We start from the raw sequence: 17,634 nt of genomic DNA on the forward strand, positions 1-17,634 counted from the left end.
AGGCCACAGCAGTGAGAGACCCACGTACCGCAAAAAAAAAAAAAAAAATCATAACTACCCATTTATTATGAGGGACTCTCCCTCAACTATGGGATGGATACATACAGGCTACAGTCATTTAAGTTTAAAGATCCCCTTATGTTAGGGCAATTAGATCATACTAAGGATAATCAGCCTAATAACGCTAGGAAACTGGGCTAGATCCCTTATGAACAATTCCAGTATATCATTACCCTTAAAAATAGCAATGGGTACGGAACAGACTGGATCAGACAACCGGGGATATACTTGGCTGCATCTAATGGAAATTCTTGGCTTAAATTCTTACTTATGACCTAATTTACGCTACTAGCTATGTTATATACTGTATTCTGCCTATTTTATAAGATTGTTGTTTCTTGTATTACCTAATGCATAACTGAGTCTCCGACAAAAATAATGATGACTAAGAGACTCAAAATGTTTGGCCAAATATATAGTTCCATATAAGATTAAAATTATTGTAATAGTGTAACTCTAGATGTGGGAAGAAGCAACAAGGGAGAATCATTTCCTGGACCATAACAGACTGGTAAGGCCAGTGGTCCAGAGACTCTTATGGCTACCATTAACAAAGTCCAGTCCAGTCATAGCACATTGAGTGGCCTATCAAAGAAACCCTCACCTGACTTAGGAATTAGCCTTCACAGCACTATGAGACTGTGAGACAAATTGGTCATGAAATGCTTCCCACACCTTGGTCGAATTTATGACCAAAAGGGAGGACTGTAAAATAAAGAATGTTGCCCATCATCCTGTTCTACAAAGATTAAGTCATTAGCCACCGCAGTTCCAGAACAACAATACACCCTGAAAAGAATTCAGGACAAAAAACAGGGTGAGGCACTCTGTGATTTGTAAGAATAGGCCCCTTAGATGGATAGATGTATATCTCGTGAAGAATTTTAATGAACTCAGATTCTTGCATCTTCCCACACATACAAACACTCTAAAGTCATTAACTGAGACATCTTTGTGACTAGCAGTAATCTTTTACCCAGATGTTTGCTTGCCTGCATATGCTCCCAAGCTAAAAAGCATATATATACTGGTTTCTTCCCCCTACCTCTTGGGGCAGTCTCCTCAGAGCTACTCAGAGATTGTTTCCCAGGCTATCATCCTCAGTAAGGTTCCTGAATGAAACCAAAACCCACAACCCTTACGTTGTGTGTTTTTATTTCAGTCAACACATCTAAGGGATAGTCTACCAGATAAGACTGGTAGTTACTTTAAGCAGTATTTCCTAAACCTTAGTCATTTATATGCATACTAACTTCATGATTTTTTTCCTATCAGGATATCACTACTATTATTTATCCAGTATTTTCCATAAATTGTCCTATACTTTTGTATAAATTAATTTTTTAAAAAGCTCATTATCTGAGAATTCATAGTTTTGAAGGAATAATTATCTTTTTCTAATATGTAAATTTAAAACTGAAGAAATAATTGTGTTCCATCTAAAGTGATCTGTGTACCATTATTTTGGAAATGCTTTTCTTTTCTTTTTTTTTTTTTTTTTTTTTTTGCGGTACGCGGGCCTCTCACTGTTCTGGCCTCTCCCATTGTGGAGCACAGGCTCTGGACTCACAGGCTCAGCGGCCATGGCTCACGGGCCTAGGTGCTCCGTGGCATGTGGGATCTTCCCAGGCCGGGGCACGAACCCGTGTCCCCTGCATTGGCAGGCAGACTCTCAACCACTGCGCCACCAGAGAAGCCCGGAAATGCTTTTCTAAAGGATAAAATCCTTCCACTGCTGTGAAAAAAGAAAAAGATAGAATTGAGACTGAGTTTTAAAAGGTTAAAATATATTTGAAGAATAAGACTATTGGTGAGAGATGAAATATATATATATATATATATATATATATCTACTTTGAGGTACAATTTTAAATTCCTTTCTAAGTTTGTTTTAAAAATATTATCTATTCTTTTGCTTGTATTTTAATACTGTGTCTGAATAAACAGATTACCTACTTTCATAAACAGATTATCTTTTTCTTAGTTCTAATCACTTCAATGACAATATCAAATATACTTGAAATAAACTGTCAAACCAAAAGAATGTTTATTATATGGGATATCTATATTGCAGCTTTGTGTTAATATTCAATATCAGCTTCATGGCAATTTTGAATTTTTAAAAACTCATCTTTTGCTTCTAACAAGTACAATATATATTAATATACTACAAAGTTCACTTTACCAAACAGCATTTCATCTATCCATAGATTAATCATGGCACCAAACATTTTTCCATACTGTATTTGACACAGAAATTGAGATACAGATAATTAAATCTGTTCCAACAACATGAACCAGAAGATTATTTGACAAAAACAAGAGACAGGGACTTCCCTGGTGATCCAGTGGTTAAGACTTCACCTTCCAATGCAGGGAGTGAGGGTTTGATCCCTGGTCATGGAGCTAAGATCCCACATGCCTTGCAGCCAAAGAACCAAAGCATAAAACAGAAGCAATATTGTAACAAATTCAAAAAAGACTTTAAAAAAGAGACATTTCCTTATAGCAATACTGTACAATAGAACTTTCTAGGATGATGGGAAAAGTTTGACATCTGCACGTGTAACAAGTAGCTACTGAATTGGAATTGGCATAATGTGATGTAGCCCATGCCCAAGGCATGAGCAGTGATAGTCATATACTATCATTGCTCATGATGACCAAAATTAACCTGAATAACCAATAAATTTTTCATTGTTTCTGTCCAGACCCCAGATTTATAGAGCCAATGCTAACTTGATTTAGCCAGAGTCACATACCTGTCTCTTGTGGTAATGTTATTTTCAGATTTTCTAGCAGGCATAAATTCTATTTATTTTCTTTATTGCCACTTGGTAGTACTATAAAAATTGTAAAAGCAACTTGAGTTCATTCATTTGATAAATATTTATTGCAAGCTTCTTCTTGGCAAGATCCTGGAGATGCAGTACTAAACAAGATAGAAATGGTTCCTGCCTTCATGAAACTTAGACTCTAGCTGGATGAGGCTTGGTGGTATCATTAAGGTTCATCAGTGAGAAAACAACCTTGTGAAAGCATTGTCCAGATTGTTCAGAAACTAAGGTGTCCAGAACTCAGACATGTATGCTTAACTCTGGTACCCTTGTGGGAGGACACTAATCTAAACCAGAAAGTGAGAGTCTATTTACAAAATGTGTTTTATCTTTTTCCCTACTTTTCAAGTGATGATCCCTTTCCAAGGGTTAATTATACACCCCAGAAAAAATTTCAACTTGGTGAACCCCATTTCTTTCTTTTCTTTTTTCCTCCCTCCCTTCCTTCCTTTCTTTCTTTTTCTTCCTTCCTTTCTTTCTTTCTTTCTTTCTTTCTTTTTTCTTTCTTCCTCTTTCTTTCCTTCCTTCTTTCTTCATTTATTCATACATATTGACTTTATACTCTGTAAAGAGAGTTTCTAAAATTATCATGAATGTGTTTTTTGTATAACCTTTTGATGGCTCCACCATGCAGGGTTAGAGAATTTATTGCTCTATATGTCAGTTGCCTTGGCATTTTGAGGCAAGTTAATAGAGAGGTTAAGGCTTGGATCTAGCCAAACATGTACTCTGTATCACAAATGGATAATCTTAAATGATAGAATAGAGCCACCTGTTTACCTCAGATATACTAGTCAATTTGATGTGCAAGACCTATGCTTCATAGGCAGGGAAGTTACAATTTATAACATAATAAGAGTTGGGGCTGGAAAGCCATCTTAAAATCTTTCTCCTGAAAGATAATATGCAAAAATCCCAGGGCTAAGTAGACAATACGAACGCTTGTAAACAGACAGTGCGTAAGACCCCTGAGGCTAAACTGCTTGTATTCCTATTAAGCTAGCTCCTGGCTAGATTTGTTGCCTGTTAAAATCTATTGGCCAAACAAAATTAGGGGTGTTTTGTCTAGTAGGTGCTACTAAAGGCATACATAGTACCTAGGACCTAAGATTTTTTTAGAGCCTATAAACATGTTTGAGACCTAAAAAGAAAAAAGCTTTGACTCCAAAACTTACAAAGTGTAACATACCAACCAATCAACTGCAATTCAACTATTTTGTAGCTAATTTAAATTATATTTAATTTGGGATATGGATTATGGTTGATTTTAACATGCTTGATAGATTTGACAGGCCTAAAAGAGTAAGAATACCTAGAACTCCAGAAGAAATGGCAATACCAAACTTTTCTGTTTGTCATCTTGAGTCACCAAGTTGCTAGTTTGCAAGCCCTGAATTATGTGCTGGTTGTCCAGATAAGGATGTCATATCTAGGGAGATCAAGTGAATTGGACAAGTTCCCATAGCTACACAGAGGCATGTCCCCAACTAGAACTTTCATCTCTGAGTCCTGCATGAGGGCTTTTGCACCCAGTGTCATCTACATCCTATTCATCGGGATACATGTTAAAATGCATATTCATAGGCTCTACTGAATTAGAGCCTCTAGTGTTCAAACCCAGGAATCTGCATTTTGTCCCACACAAAATGTATCATTTTACATTTCCAGGGACAGAGCTATTTAACTAGTCAGCTCTGGTCAGTTTATTGAGCCAATTTGTTTCCAGTGAGTTGATGAATTGTATTCAGTTGACTTGCTGTTATAACGTGGACAAAAAAGTCTAAAAGTGGGATTGTTTTTTTTCTTTTAAATGACCCTAAAATGGAGAAACAATAATGCTTAGATTCTTTCTTCAACTGTGACATTGGACAAAGTATTTCAAAGCTCTCTTGGAAGAAGAGCCTTGGACCTGCTGGTAAACATACCAGGGGACAACTGTCATGGAGGGGAATTGTGGGCCGAGATGAAAATGCTGGAAGGTTCAGGGATAAGCCACTCACCCTTTTGGTCTCTGCCTTTCTGACTGTTTTTCCCTAAATACATTAGTTCAAACTAGTGAATGTACAAATGTATGGAATGTTCCAAATGTGTAAGTACCAGGCACTGTCCTAGGTGCTGAGGAATCCATGAGGACCAAGACAGACACAGTCCTTGACTTAAATTTGCTTACAGTCTAGCTCAGAACAAGGTAACCAAGTATTTAATCCCATTTCTGCCAGTAATAAGCTGTGTGACCTTGGGTAGGCTACTTCACCTTTCTGGATTTCCATTTTCTTATTTTAACCTCTAGTTCAGCATAGCCCCTATAGGAAACACCAACGGCCTTAGAGAGTGGTGGGCTACCATCTGCATTGACATTTCTTTGCTGCTTGTGTCTCTGTCTTCCTACCAGTCAAGTTTTGTTTAATTCAGAGCTAGACCATGCCAGACCAGTGAATGGCTGTCTTCTCCACACGACCCCACCCAGGGACCCCTGGGGCCAGTTACATCAACCTTTTCTCGAAATTTTCTCTCTAAATTAATTCGTATGTGCTCTGGCTATGTGAGAGGGTCACATCCATTACTTCATGGGTGTGATGGCTCCAGCAAAGCCCCCAGGGAGCTGTGCAGCCCACTGCAACTTCCTCCAAGGGCTTTCAGAGGAGCAGCAGCAGGAAGCTTCCCCTCTGCTGTGCCACCGGTCCATGAAAAGAAAAAAAAAAAATGACACCAGAGTCCAAAGATTCACTTCCAAAACAGCCCCAGGGCTAGAACAAACTGTGGTGGCTGACTGGTGGGAAGAAGGAGGTAGGATGCCACCACAGAAAAAACAGTGACCTTTGTGGATATTAAGGGAAAATATGCATTCTTCCAATTGCAAGGCTAATCAAGTCTGGCAAATTCTGATGGGGGCATTTTTATGAACATGTAGGGTTAATCTGGGCTTCCCCATTACTGAGTTAGTCCAGAATACACACTCTGGGTTATATACTGGGAGTAATAGTAACACATAATAGCTGTTGATTTAACTAGTATATGTTGAGCAACCATTACGTGCTTAGTATCATTGTGGGCATTGGGGATACAACGATGAACAAAGCAGTCTTTGCCTTCACAGGACATACATTCTAGTTCAGGGAGACAGAAAATAAGACCAAACTGATTAAGAAAACGCTATATATTGATATGACATAATTTCAGGTAATGATAAGTGCTATGAAGAAAAGGGAAGCAGGGCAGGGGATAGGAAATAAAGGAGAGGTGGCGGTTGGGGGGAGGAAAGACTTCTTGACTGAGGCAACATTTGAGCAGAAACTTCAATGAAGGCAGGGGATGATCTAGAGGCAGATATCTGAGGAAAGAAAGAACATAAAATACCTGGCAGAGGCTGCTGAGTATTTTACACACATTATAAATATTTGCTGAATTAGTTCATACAGTATGAGACAGGTATTTCTACCAACATTTGAGAAACCTGAGGTTCAGAGAGGTTAAGTGATGTATCCCGAGCCACACAGCAAGGTAAGTGACAGAGCTGTAAGGTGGTTCTACCTCAGTGCTGTCCCTTCCTATGTCTCATCGTTCCTGGGATTAGTCATCTCTAAACTTCACCTGAATCCCCCCACATAAGGCACACCACCCTAAGTTTCTACCAGCTCTGAGCTCTGGAATTTGATGCAAATCCCTAGAGACAGAGCTTGGTCTTAATACCTGACTCCCATAAAAGGTTAGATAAAGAGCCCCTGAAAAACCACCTGCAGGCTGTGCCCAAAGATGTTTGGGTCTGAAAGCTTCTGGAGGCACTGATGGAATTTGTCCTCATGGTACTGTGGGAGGGAGGTCAGCCTCTCCCAGGCACTTAGTTAGGCTGCTGCTGCCATTTCTTTCTTTCCGGGGAGAAATGGATGTCTGGGGGAGATGTCAGTTACACTCTCCCTGACTAAGGAAATGTGCAGAATGGAAAGACAGCCATTACCCCAGGCTGGCCATTGCACCCTTAGCAACAACAACCATGTACACATTCACACACAAACACTGCACCAAAACAAGCAAAGGTCACTCTCTCTGGTCACTTCCAAGAATGATCTCAATTTTTCATAAAACAATGTTTATAAATTAGATGGAATTCTGGAGCAGTCCGGGAATAGAAATAACCATTTTATGAGGCTTACTGCCATTACATTATTGCTTGTTTGCCCTGAATGAGCAAAATAGTGTGCAGCCCGCATCTTCCAGAGCCAAGCAAAAACCTTTGACAAAGGATCCAGCCAAGCAAGTCTGAATGGGGAGGTATCCTTGGTTCTAGTAGGGGCTTCCATTTACAGCCTTTTGACCAGAAGCACCTTGAAGTCAGGGGCTGTGCTCTATTCATTTTTCCATTCCAGCACCAAGCACAGTCCCTAGCACAACATAAGTATCTAAGAAATGATTTTGATTGTTGAGTGAGTGAATATGTAACTGAATCAATGAATGAAAGAACAAATGAATAATTTGATCCCCAGGGCTAGTACCAAAGAAAATGAAGATACTCAACAAGACTACAAACACTTTTGAGCCCTTGTTACATGTCCAAGCTTTATTTGTGATGACACTGAAGAGGTATCCCATGTTCTTCAACCTGCTTCCTGCTCTCACTGGCTTTTCTTTGGTCCCTCAGGGCTTCCATGCTGCTTGCCATAACTCTTGACACAGGTTGTTCTTCAATCCTAACTCCAGAATATACTTTCCTTCTCTACCTATAAAAATGTCCACTGTCTCAGTCCCCTGGATGTAACTGGCTGGCATATTGATGAACTAAATGCCTTAGCTGAGTTCCCTCAGAAGCAGGGCTTGAGGCAAGGACTCAAGTGCATATGGTTTATTTGGGAAGAGAGGCTGGAAGAAAAGACAGCCAATGAAGGGTGCATTATTAAGCCAGTTACCTTTATGGACAAATGGACTTTAGTCTTATGTGAAAACTATGAAAAATGGCACAGGAAGTATGTCACCTTACTACAAGTTATTCCACCAGGAAGCAAGAGAGTGTGGTATTTGTTCACCATCTTGTTGGTTGCTGGCTGAGAGGTGTTAATTCTCTGGCACTTCCAGGCTTCCTTGCACGTGAGCAGATTGGCCTTCCTTGGCTTTGGAGAAAGCACTCAGACAAAGCAATGCTGATGTCTATAGTTGGAAGTAACTGGAGCACAGTGAAGTGGTAAAGCTGAAGGAATGTGGGTGGGCCACTGACCGCACTGGCCACCCTAACTCTGGAGAAATGGCTGATCACATCCACCACAAATACCCTCCTAGAGGCACCCAACTTTCTAAAAAATAGCTTGAATGGGATAATGTCTTAACACAAATGAATGCTTCTCTTACTCAGGCTGGAAGATGAGAGAGGGAGTTGAGATTTGGTAGTGGAAGGGGGCAAATGAGTCTCCACTTAGATATGGCAGATGCACAAGCTTTTCTTGGAATTCTGGGTGAGGTGAGCTCAACTTTTGTAAAAGAGTTATAATGCAGCCAGTATTCTTTACAAGAGAGAGGTCAACCAGAAATTAAGTAGCCTCTATCAAACCTATGCATGTAAGCAGTACCTGGATGCCTTTCAGCTACTGGAGAAATTCTGTGGCTACTCAGAGGACCACATCCCCGAGCCGTAGGATGTATCTAGGTTCTTAAAAGTCAAGCTTCCCTTCTTTTCTCCTCCTTCCTTGCTCACAGACCTATGAGAGAGGACTTACAGTTTCATGGAGTTTTACTGATATTAAAACCAGAAGGAAACTGAGAAGTCATCCCCTCCAAACCTGTCATTTTACAGCCTGGAAGCTGAGGCCCAGAATGTGGAAGTCACTTGCCCAGCATCACACACTGGTGAGTGATATGCTCGTTTTACCAGGCAGAGTTCAGCCAAGAAATTAAAATCACTTGATGTTTGTCAAGCAAAAAGGGATTTAACACAGGGCAATAAATACTTTCAAAACCATTGGAAAGGCGAATGGGGCAAGAGTCAGGAAGACTGTCACTAGCTTTTAAGCTGTGGTTCCAACAGCCATAGAACTTTGGAAGCTGTCCAGAGCTTGGAAACCAGTTCCTTCCACAGACCTGAGGCATATAAATGTCAGGAGACCGCTGCAAACCCTCCTGTGCTTAGCATCACATGCTGATCCTTCCAGAAGAAAATGATGGCTTCCATCTCTCTTCCACCTTCCACATCTGCCAGTCCATCTGGCTGGCGGACTGTAAATCATACGTAGCAGTGTGGTGAGCTCCTGTTTGCAGGTATATGTGCAAACCTAGGTGGTAGAGGGAACAGCTGCTCAGTGGTGTATTCTCTTCTCAAAGAACAAGTGAGGAAGAGAGATGGGAAAGAGGGCCATCAATGGCTGGAATTCTGTGCCTGGTCCCACCCTTTGCAGCAGTTCTAGAGACCCTGACACAGGAATACTTCCAATGTCATTCAGTCCATCAAGTTCATTGTCTGAGTTTTTCTGCCTCCCCCATGTATGTCAGTCTATAATGCTCTATTATGGGTGTGAAGTGACAAATCTTAGGGGAAAACTGGGGTTCCTCAGGACCTGTGGTGGCTACAAGTGGAACAACTTGACATGGGAATCCAGAAAACCTCCCTTGGTAGAGCCTGCAGGTGTTCATCAGGAACTGTTTATAGCACTTCATCGGTGTGTAGGAATTTGGAGTGACGTGGCTTGTTGATATTAATAAATTTAGGGTAACTTGGTTGAGGTTACGCCTCTTACACTGATTTGATGCATGGCTTTAGACAAGTTACCTCAGGGTCCTCATCTCTAGGGGGAATGTTGTTGGACTACATTGTCTATGTCCCCAGTCCTGACATTCTAGTACCTTGACATCAAAGCATCTTAACTGTAAGGTTGCAACATTGTCCTGAACCCCAAAGTACAGCAGTATCACAACAGTCTAGAACTTTCTATCTTAAGGGGAAAAGTTCTGTCTAGACAATTCCCACCTGATCCTCTCTCCCTTAACCAGAGTTAGAACTGACTCTGTGAGGCCAATGGGGTCACTATAGTGTTTGGTTCACAAACAAGTGTGTAAATTATAGTACACAGTATAATTGTGAGCTATCCATTAGAAACCACTCCAGGGCTCTGAATCCTGTGTTCAGAGCAGTCCTTGTGCCAAACTTTGAGATGAGGCTTTTGGGAGGACAAGATTGCCACTTCTTTTTAAGCATCCCATGACTTCCTCTTACCCTGTTTTAAACCCTTCTGGAGGCATCACATGTTCCTAATCTCTTTCTCACTAATCCACACTTATCAAGTGTCACTTCTTCCAAGGTTCTTGCTCTCTGTTCTGAGATGAGGGTGGAATTATCAGATCATTAAACCCCTGTTAACTGATTACTGCATTAATGTGTGATCTCGTCTAATTTATGAAATATCAGAATCAATTTCAAATGTGGTGATCAGGGTGGATTTATTATTAGTACTATTATTGTTATTATTACCAAACAACGATACTATTATTGAGCAATAGTAATAATCACTAATGATGAAGAAGATGATGATAGCACTTAACCTCTGCAGAGAGTCTTGGGGGGTCTTCCAATTATTTTATTATTTATTTTCAAAGGAGGGAACTAAGACTCAGATCAGTTAAGAGATTTGCCCAAGATCACCCAACTGATTGGCTGTAGAGCTGGAAAGAAAACCTAAGTCTCTTGGCTTCCAGTTCATGCTCTTTTAACTCCATATATCACTGCTGGGAAGAAAAGCTTACAGAAGTTCCTGAGTAAGGCTGAATGAGGAAGATGGATGAACTGAGTAAAAGGACTGAGGCCATGGTGGGTGCCTATGTGGCATTAGACAGACTTGCAGTCTTTCATACCAAAATACCCATCCTGGTTCACAGGGTGGTCTGATTTCTGAGTTTTAGAGGGAAACACTCACTTCTAAATCCATCAGTCAGGTTTCCTGCTTAGGAAGCAGTCGCGGCCACCATCTCTGTATGGGTTGGACACTGCACAACCCCAGGTGGTACCATTCCCACGATTAGGCACTGTAGATGTCTGTATTCATCATGAAAGCTTTCTGGAAGATGACAGTAAAATGTCTTGCTCTAAAAAATCAGTGCATTCTGACAATTTTCTGAGAGATGGAAATGGGGTTTTTTGAGGAAGGAAATTTTTTTTTTTACATCTTTATTGGAGTATAATTGCTTTACAATGGTGTGTTAGTTTCTGCTTTATAACAAAGTGAATCAGTTATACATATACATATGTTCCCATATCTCTTCCCTCTTGCATCTCCCTCCCTCCCACCCTCCCTATCCCACCCCTCTAGGTGGTCACAAAGCATCAAGCTGATCTCCCTGTGCCATGCGGCTGCTTCCCACTAGCTATCTATTTTACGTTTGGTAGTGTATATATGTCCATGCCACTCTTTCACTTTGTCCCAGCTTACCCTTCCCCTTCCCCATATCCTCAAGTCCATTCTCTAGTAGGTCTGTGTCTTTATTCCTGTCTTACCCCTAGGTTCTTCATGACATTTTGTTTTCTTAAATTCCATATATATGTTAGCATACGGTATTTGTCTTTCTCTTTCTGACTTACTTCACTCTGTATGACAGACTCTAGGTCCATCCACCTCATTACAAATAGCTCAATTTCGTTTCTTTTTATGGCTGAGTAATATTCCATTGTATATATGTGCCACATCTTCTTTACCCATTCATCCGATGATGGACACTTAGGTTGCTTCCATGTCCTGGCTATTGTAAATAGAGCTGCAATGAACATTGTGGTACATGACTCTTTTGGAATTATGGTTTTCTCAGGGTATATGCCCAGTAGTGGGATTGCTGGGTCATATGGTAGTTCTATTTTTAGTTTTTTAAGGAACCTCCATACCGTTCTCCATAGTGGCTGTACCAATTCACATTCCCACCAGCAGTGCAAGAGTGTTCCCTTTTCTCCACACCCTCTCCAGCATTTACTGTTTCTAGATTTTTTGATGATGGCCATTCTGACTGGTGTGAGGTGATATCTCATTGTAGTTTTGATTTGCATTTCTCTAATGATTAATGATGTTGAGCATCCTTTCATGTGTTTGTTGGCAGTCTGTATATCTTCTTTGGAGAAATGTCTATTTAGGTCTTCTGCCCATTTTTGGATTGGGTTGTTTGTTATTTTGTTATTGAGCTGCATGAGCTGCTTGTAAATTTTGGAGATTAATCCTTTGTCAGTTGCTTCATTTGCAAATATTTTCTCCCATTCTGAGGGTTGTCTTTTGGTCTTGTTTATGGTTTCCTTTGCTGTGCAAAAGCTTTGAAGTTTCATTAGGTCCCATTTGTTTATTGGAACTTTTTTTTTTTAATCTCATTCACTCAAAGCTGGGTAGGTGCATGGTTATCATGTACACAATCTAGGGTCCAGAAGGATGGAAGATATGGAAAAGAAATGTGCCTTTCATTTGTGTCCTTATTGATTTACTCATAGTTCATTCATTCATGCATTATGCATTCATTTAAATACTAGACTTGGGAGGATAGCCTGTGCTGGACACTGTGCCTGACACTGGGTTGCTTAAGACCAAGTTCCTGCTCTTGGGGAACTCAGCCTAATGGAGACTCAGACAGGTACCCAAAATACCCTATAGTAGTGGAGTGTTTTACGGAAACCCAGAGGCAGGAAATGTAACCTAGCCTCACATGCGAACAGACAGCGTGGGGAGAGTCAGTGAATGTCATTTTCCTACCCAGGCGGCCTGAGGGTGTTCCAGGTGGAAGGAACAGCATGTGTGAGTCCCTGCAGGTAATAGGCTGTGTCCTCAATACCTGACACGTATTAGCTCATATAACCTCAGAACAACCGTAGCAGGCAAGCACTATTATTATTCTCTTTTAACAAATAAGGAAAGGAAGGCACAGAGGGATTAAGTAACTTGCTCCAGGTTACACAGCTGATAAAGAACAGACCTAGCATTTGAACCCAGAGAATTCCGCTACAGAGCTCACACTTGAGAGAGACACCATGGGGGTTTTAGGAGAACCCAGTTTGGCAATTGTTCAGTGCTGGGGTTGAAGGTGGTGAGACACGAGGCTGGAGAAGTCCGTGGATATGAGTTAAGGGGACCCTTCATGACTCGGGTGGTCTGACTCAGGACTGGTTGTAAGAACATGAGCCTTATCTTTTCTTTAGCTCCAGCTGGTGACTTCCCCTTTTCTTGTGGCTGCTTTCCAGAATCCACAGCCCAGTCTCCCAAGGGGCATATACCTAACAAACTGTGAGGACCCCAGGGAATTACTCATCTTCCCATTCTATGTCTGTACTGACTCCAGAGACATTTCCCAGAAGTTGCTTTGTCAAATTTTAAACTAAATTTCCATCTCTTGTTTTGTTGCTATGAAGCTCTTTTCCCCTAAATGTTGAGTGATGGAAAAAGGTGACCCAAAAACTAAATTTCAGTTATTTGAGGGCTCTGGTTTAGATTGAGTCCAGTTGATTGTGAGTTTACTCTATTGGGTTATTTTATTATTTAAGTTCCAAAAAAGCTGGAAGGAATGCATAAATTTCAAAAAATCTGTTACTTGCTCTCAGAACTTTTGTTCTATTTGGTCAGAGTCAAAATTTATCCTTGAGAGATTATTAGAGAAAAATCAAATTAAAATTTAGCTGAAAAACAACTTACTCTGTACCTATTATAATAGTCCATTAAAATCACTATGCAGGTTCTTGCCAGTGTTCATAGGCTTTCATCAAACGAACAGAGAGCACATTTTTTTGGCTCTATCCCGGGTTCAACAATTGTTCGAGCATCAGATACAAATACTCAAATATTAAAACACCAGATCATTGCACAGGTACAATGAGCAACAAAACATATTTTACCAAACACTAGAGTATTCCCATGCAAAACGTAGCAAAAAGATCTTAAGAAATTGTCCCTCTGAAAACCAGTCCAGAGTGGGTATTTTGCTGTTGATCATGGAAAGCAAAGAGCTATCCCTTTGGTCCATTTGCTGTTTGGGTTAGCAGCCCATGTGGTGAAAAGGGTACCAGCCTGGGAGTCAGGGGAGTGGGGAGGAGAACTCAATACTAAACCCAATTCTACCATTACCCAACCCTGAAGAGTCCCTTTACTTTGGGAACATCAGTTTCTTATCTAAAATGGATTGAACTCTATGATCTCTTGTTTCAATGGGGAAACAAGACCAAAGCTTTGATATTGATACAGATAGGCAAGCCTCAAGTAACCTTACATTATATTTAATCAGGGCTCCACAAACTTCTTTTGTAAAGGACCAGGTGATAAATATTTTAGGCTTTGCAGATGCAATATTGTGATTTGTAAGAAATATATATATATTTGGTCTTCATCCACAGTTATTGGCTCACACGTCACAAAACCGTTGGAATTTCCTAAGCTATAAGAATAATGGGAGCATCTTTTGTTATGATGTTTGGTCTCCTGTCCTCAGCTCCTGAAAATGCTTCAGAGCCATAAAGGTAACACAGGCGTCTTGTTATTCATAACTAGCCCCTTTCCACCACTGCTGGGTTTATGTTAATGAAGATGACTTTGGCCAAGTACCTAAAGATGGAGGCTGGTTGCCAAGGGAACCAACTTGAATAAAGGGTTGGAATTTTCAGTCCAACCCCCTGATTTCTGGGGGGAGAAGAGGAACTGGAGGTTGGACTTAAGGCAAATGAATTAATCAATCATGCCTACTTAATGAAGCCTCCATAAAAACCCAAAAAGGAGGGGGCTTGGAGAACTTCCATGTTCCACCATGCGGGGCCCTAAGCTCCACGAGGACAGAAGTCCCTTTGTTCGGGATGTTGCCCTATGTATCTCTGCATCTGGCTGTTGATTCATATCTTTTAATATCCTTCATAATAAGTTGGTAATCTAGTGAATAAACAGGTTTCCTGAGTTCTGTGAGCCGTTCTAGCAAATTAATCGAACCAAGGAGGGTGTCATGGGAACCTCGGATCTATAGCCTTCGGTCAAAAGTACAGGTAATAACGTGGACTTGCAAGTGGCCTCCTGAGTTGGAGGGGGTTGTTGGAACCTCCAACTTGTAACCTGGGCTTATGTTTGGTGTCTAAAGTGGAGGGCAGTCTTGTGGGACTGAACCCTTTACCTGTGGAATCTGATTCTACATCCAGGTGGACACTGTCGGACCTGAGTTGAATTCTCAGACGCCCTGCTGGTGTCTGACAACTGCTTGTTGGTGTGGGGAAGCCTACCCTTGCACACACACACGCACACACACACGTTAGGATTGGATCCAGGAACCTAACTTAGAGGGCCATAGTATCTGTGTCACAACTACTCAACTCTAATGCTTCAAGAAAGCAAACGTAGACAGTACATAAGTGAATAGACGTGGCTGTGTCCCAGTAAGACTCTATTTACTAAAACAGGCAACAGGCAGGACTCCAGTTTACAGCACGATGGAGAGGATGGCTGTAGGGATGTGATTGGGATAGGGGAGGCCCAGAACCCTGCTCCAAGCCCACCACGCAAAGGCCACCAAAGCTGCCCAGCCCAGTCCACCTGCGAGGGACAAGAGAACAGACTTGGGGTGTGTCTCCCTCCGGGTGGGGATGAAAGAGTTAAAGAGGCAGGAGCAGACACAATTGTTTCTTTCTAGGGAAACTATTCAGACTTGGGGCTTTGCTCTGTCACACAGCTGGAAGTCATTACTGCTGAAGTGTTTTAAGTGAAAAAGTTGTATTTAGGCCCTCGTGAAGGTTTACTTAGGCCAAGGGTGAACTCTGTGCTCACATTGCTGCCATCCCCAGCCAAGGGCTTTGGTCGGTCCTGTCTGTGAGCTATATTCTTAAGCCTTCCTTGCCCTCCTGCTGACCCTCTTGCCACTTGGCCTCGTCCCTCTCTCCTCCTAGCCTCTTTCATAAACTATCAGTCCACATAGATCCTCTCTGGCAAGTGGGACCAGCCTGTGCCAGCAATATGGAAAATTGCATAACTCAACAATGGGAACGTTCACCTTCTTGTTAGCTGGTGTCCAAAAATGCCAATGTTTTAGATTAACTCAAGAATCTCTCACCTGGAGCCTTGGGTACAGATACAGTGGGTGGGGTTCACAGACCATCGAAAGTCAAGTCAACACACATAGGGAAAATCAAGTGGAAAAAGTAGACTCTTTTTCCTTCTTTCAGATTGATTTAAATAAAGGAGACAAAGGGGTGGTTTGCCTAGTGTGAATGATGGTAAGCCTCTTAGTTAACTAAAACCCAGTGAGCAAATGCCCTTAGCTAACTAGACACCTTTTTTTCTTTTTCTTTTTTTCTTTACTTTGAGGCTAAAGAAATAAGGATAAGGAAGCAGCTGGTGGCAGGGCTTGATAAGCAGTGTTTGCAGCTACCCTCCTAGCATCACTGCGTCTGGGATCCCGTCTACACACCCAACTTGGCAACAGTTGGGTAGAATGGTTATAGTTTAAGTTCAGAGTAACCCTCTTTGGCACTGCAGGCTCAGAATCATCACAATTCAATGGCATTTTCCATCCTGTGTGTCAACAAAGCAAGGGGGGGACCCTCAGACTCCTAATAGGATCATCTGTAAGACTGGCAGAGAGGGCGTCTCTGGTGAACGTCCTAGCTCATCAGAAGACTGCTAAAAGGAGCAGCCCTTTCTCCAAGCACTAGGTTCAGGGTTTGGAGACTGTTAACCCAGGGTTAATGGTGGGTAACCCTGGGCAGGTCAGCTGTCCTTTCAGAAATTCAGTGGCAGAGCTACATGTGGCTGGGATAGAAAGAGTGCACAGAGGATTGAGAGGCAAAGATTTGGGTCTGAGCTCTCACCCAATAAATTCAGCATTCAGTATGCAAATTTGGAGTAAGCCAACCAAAATATTCCAGAGTCAGGAAGGAGATAATAAGAGCAGTCATGTAAGTGATGATGAACATCTGCTGAGTCCTTACAACGTGCCAGGAACTGTGCTGAGTGCTTTCCAAGCATTATGTGAAGCAGATGCAACTGCTCCCATTTTCCAGAGAGAAACTGAGGCTCAGAGAGAAAAAATGGCATACAAAGTGACACATGGTTACCACACAGTACAATCAGAATGCTGACTAAGGGCTAGCTGGTTGCCAAGCCCATGTTCCTATCTCCATGCTCTGGGTGGACAGGAGAAAGGGCCCCTGAATTAGATCTGGAGCCTGGATTCTAGACAGAGCTCTGTCACTCAGTAGCTGGGTAAACACTTTCTCCTCCCCGGGCCTCCAAATCCACCCTTACAGAGGGGCTGTCCCGGTGAATCTGGGAGTGTCCCAGTGGCCTGGGATTCTGTGTCAGAGGTGCAGCTCATTCTCTTCTCTACGTACAGACAAAACAGACTTTTAGCTGCAACCCACTGAGGACTGCTGTCAGGTCAGGGCTTCCTTGCCAGCCTCACATTTCGGTCATCAGACACCCCTAGTTCTCAGTACACTCTCTGAACCATAAGTGCCAAGGATGCTCACTCTGGCCCTGCCTGCTGTGTGATGTGCATCCCTCCAGGGCTGAGCCCTCCAGCCTGTTCTATGAACACTCCTAGGAAGGGCCACCACCTTACAGGGGCACCAGGCAGGGCTGTGATTCAGGATAGAGCCAGGGTGGAGATGGAGTGGTTGATAAAATATTTAAATAGTCTGAACAGCTGCTATAAGCTTCCTACATGATCCCTTATGATCCAACCACTCTCCTGGTGCCCCAGAACATTCTGGAAACCAGCCACTGGAGAGTTAATACCTGGCCCAGTAACCCGATCCGGTCTACCACTGATGTCA

The sequence above is a fragment of the Mesoplodon densirostris genome, chromosome 11 (assembly GCF_025265405.1).
Source record: "Mesoplodon densirostris isolate mMesDen1 chromosome 11, mMesDen1 primary haplotype, whole genome shotgun sequence".
Lineage (NCBI taxonomy): Eukaryota > Metazoa > Chordata > Mammalia > Artiodactyla > Ziphiidae > Mesoplodon > Mesoplodon densirostris.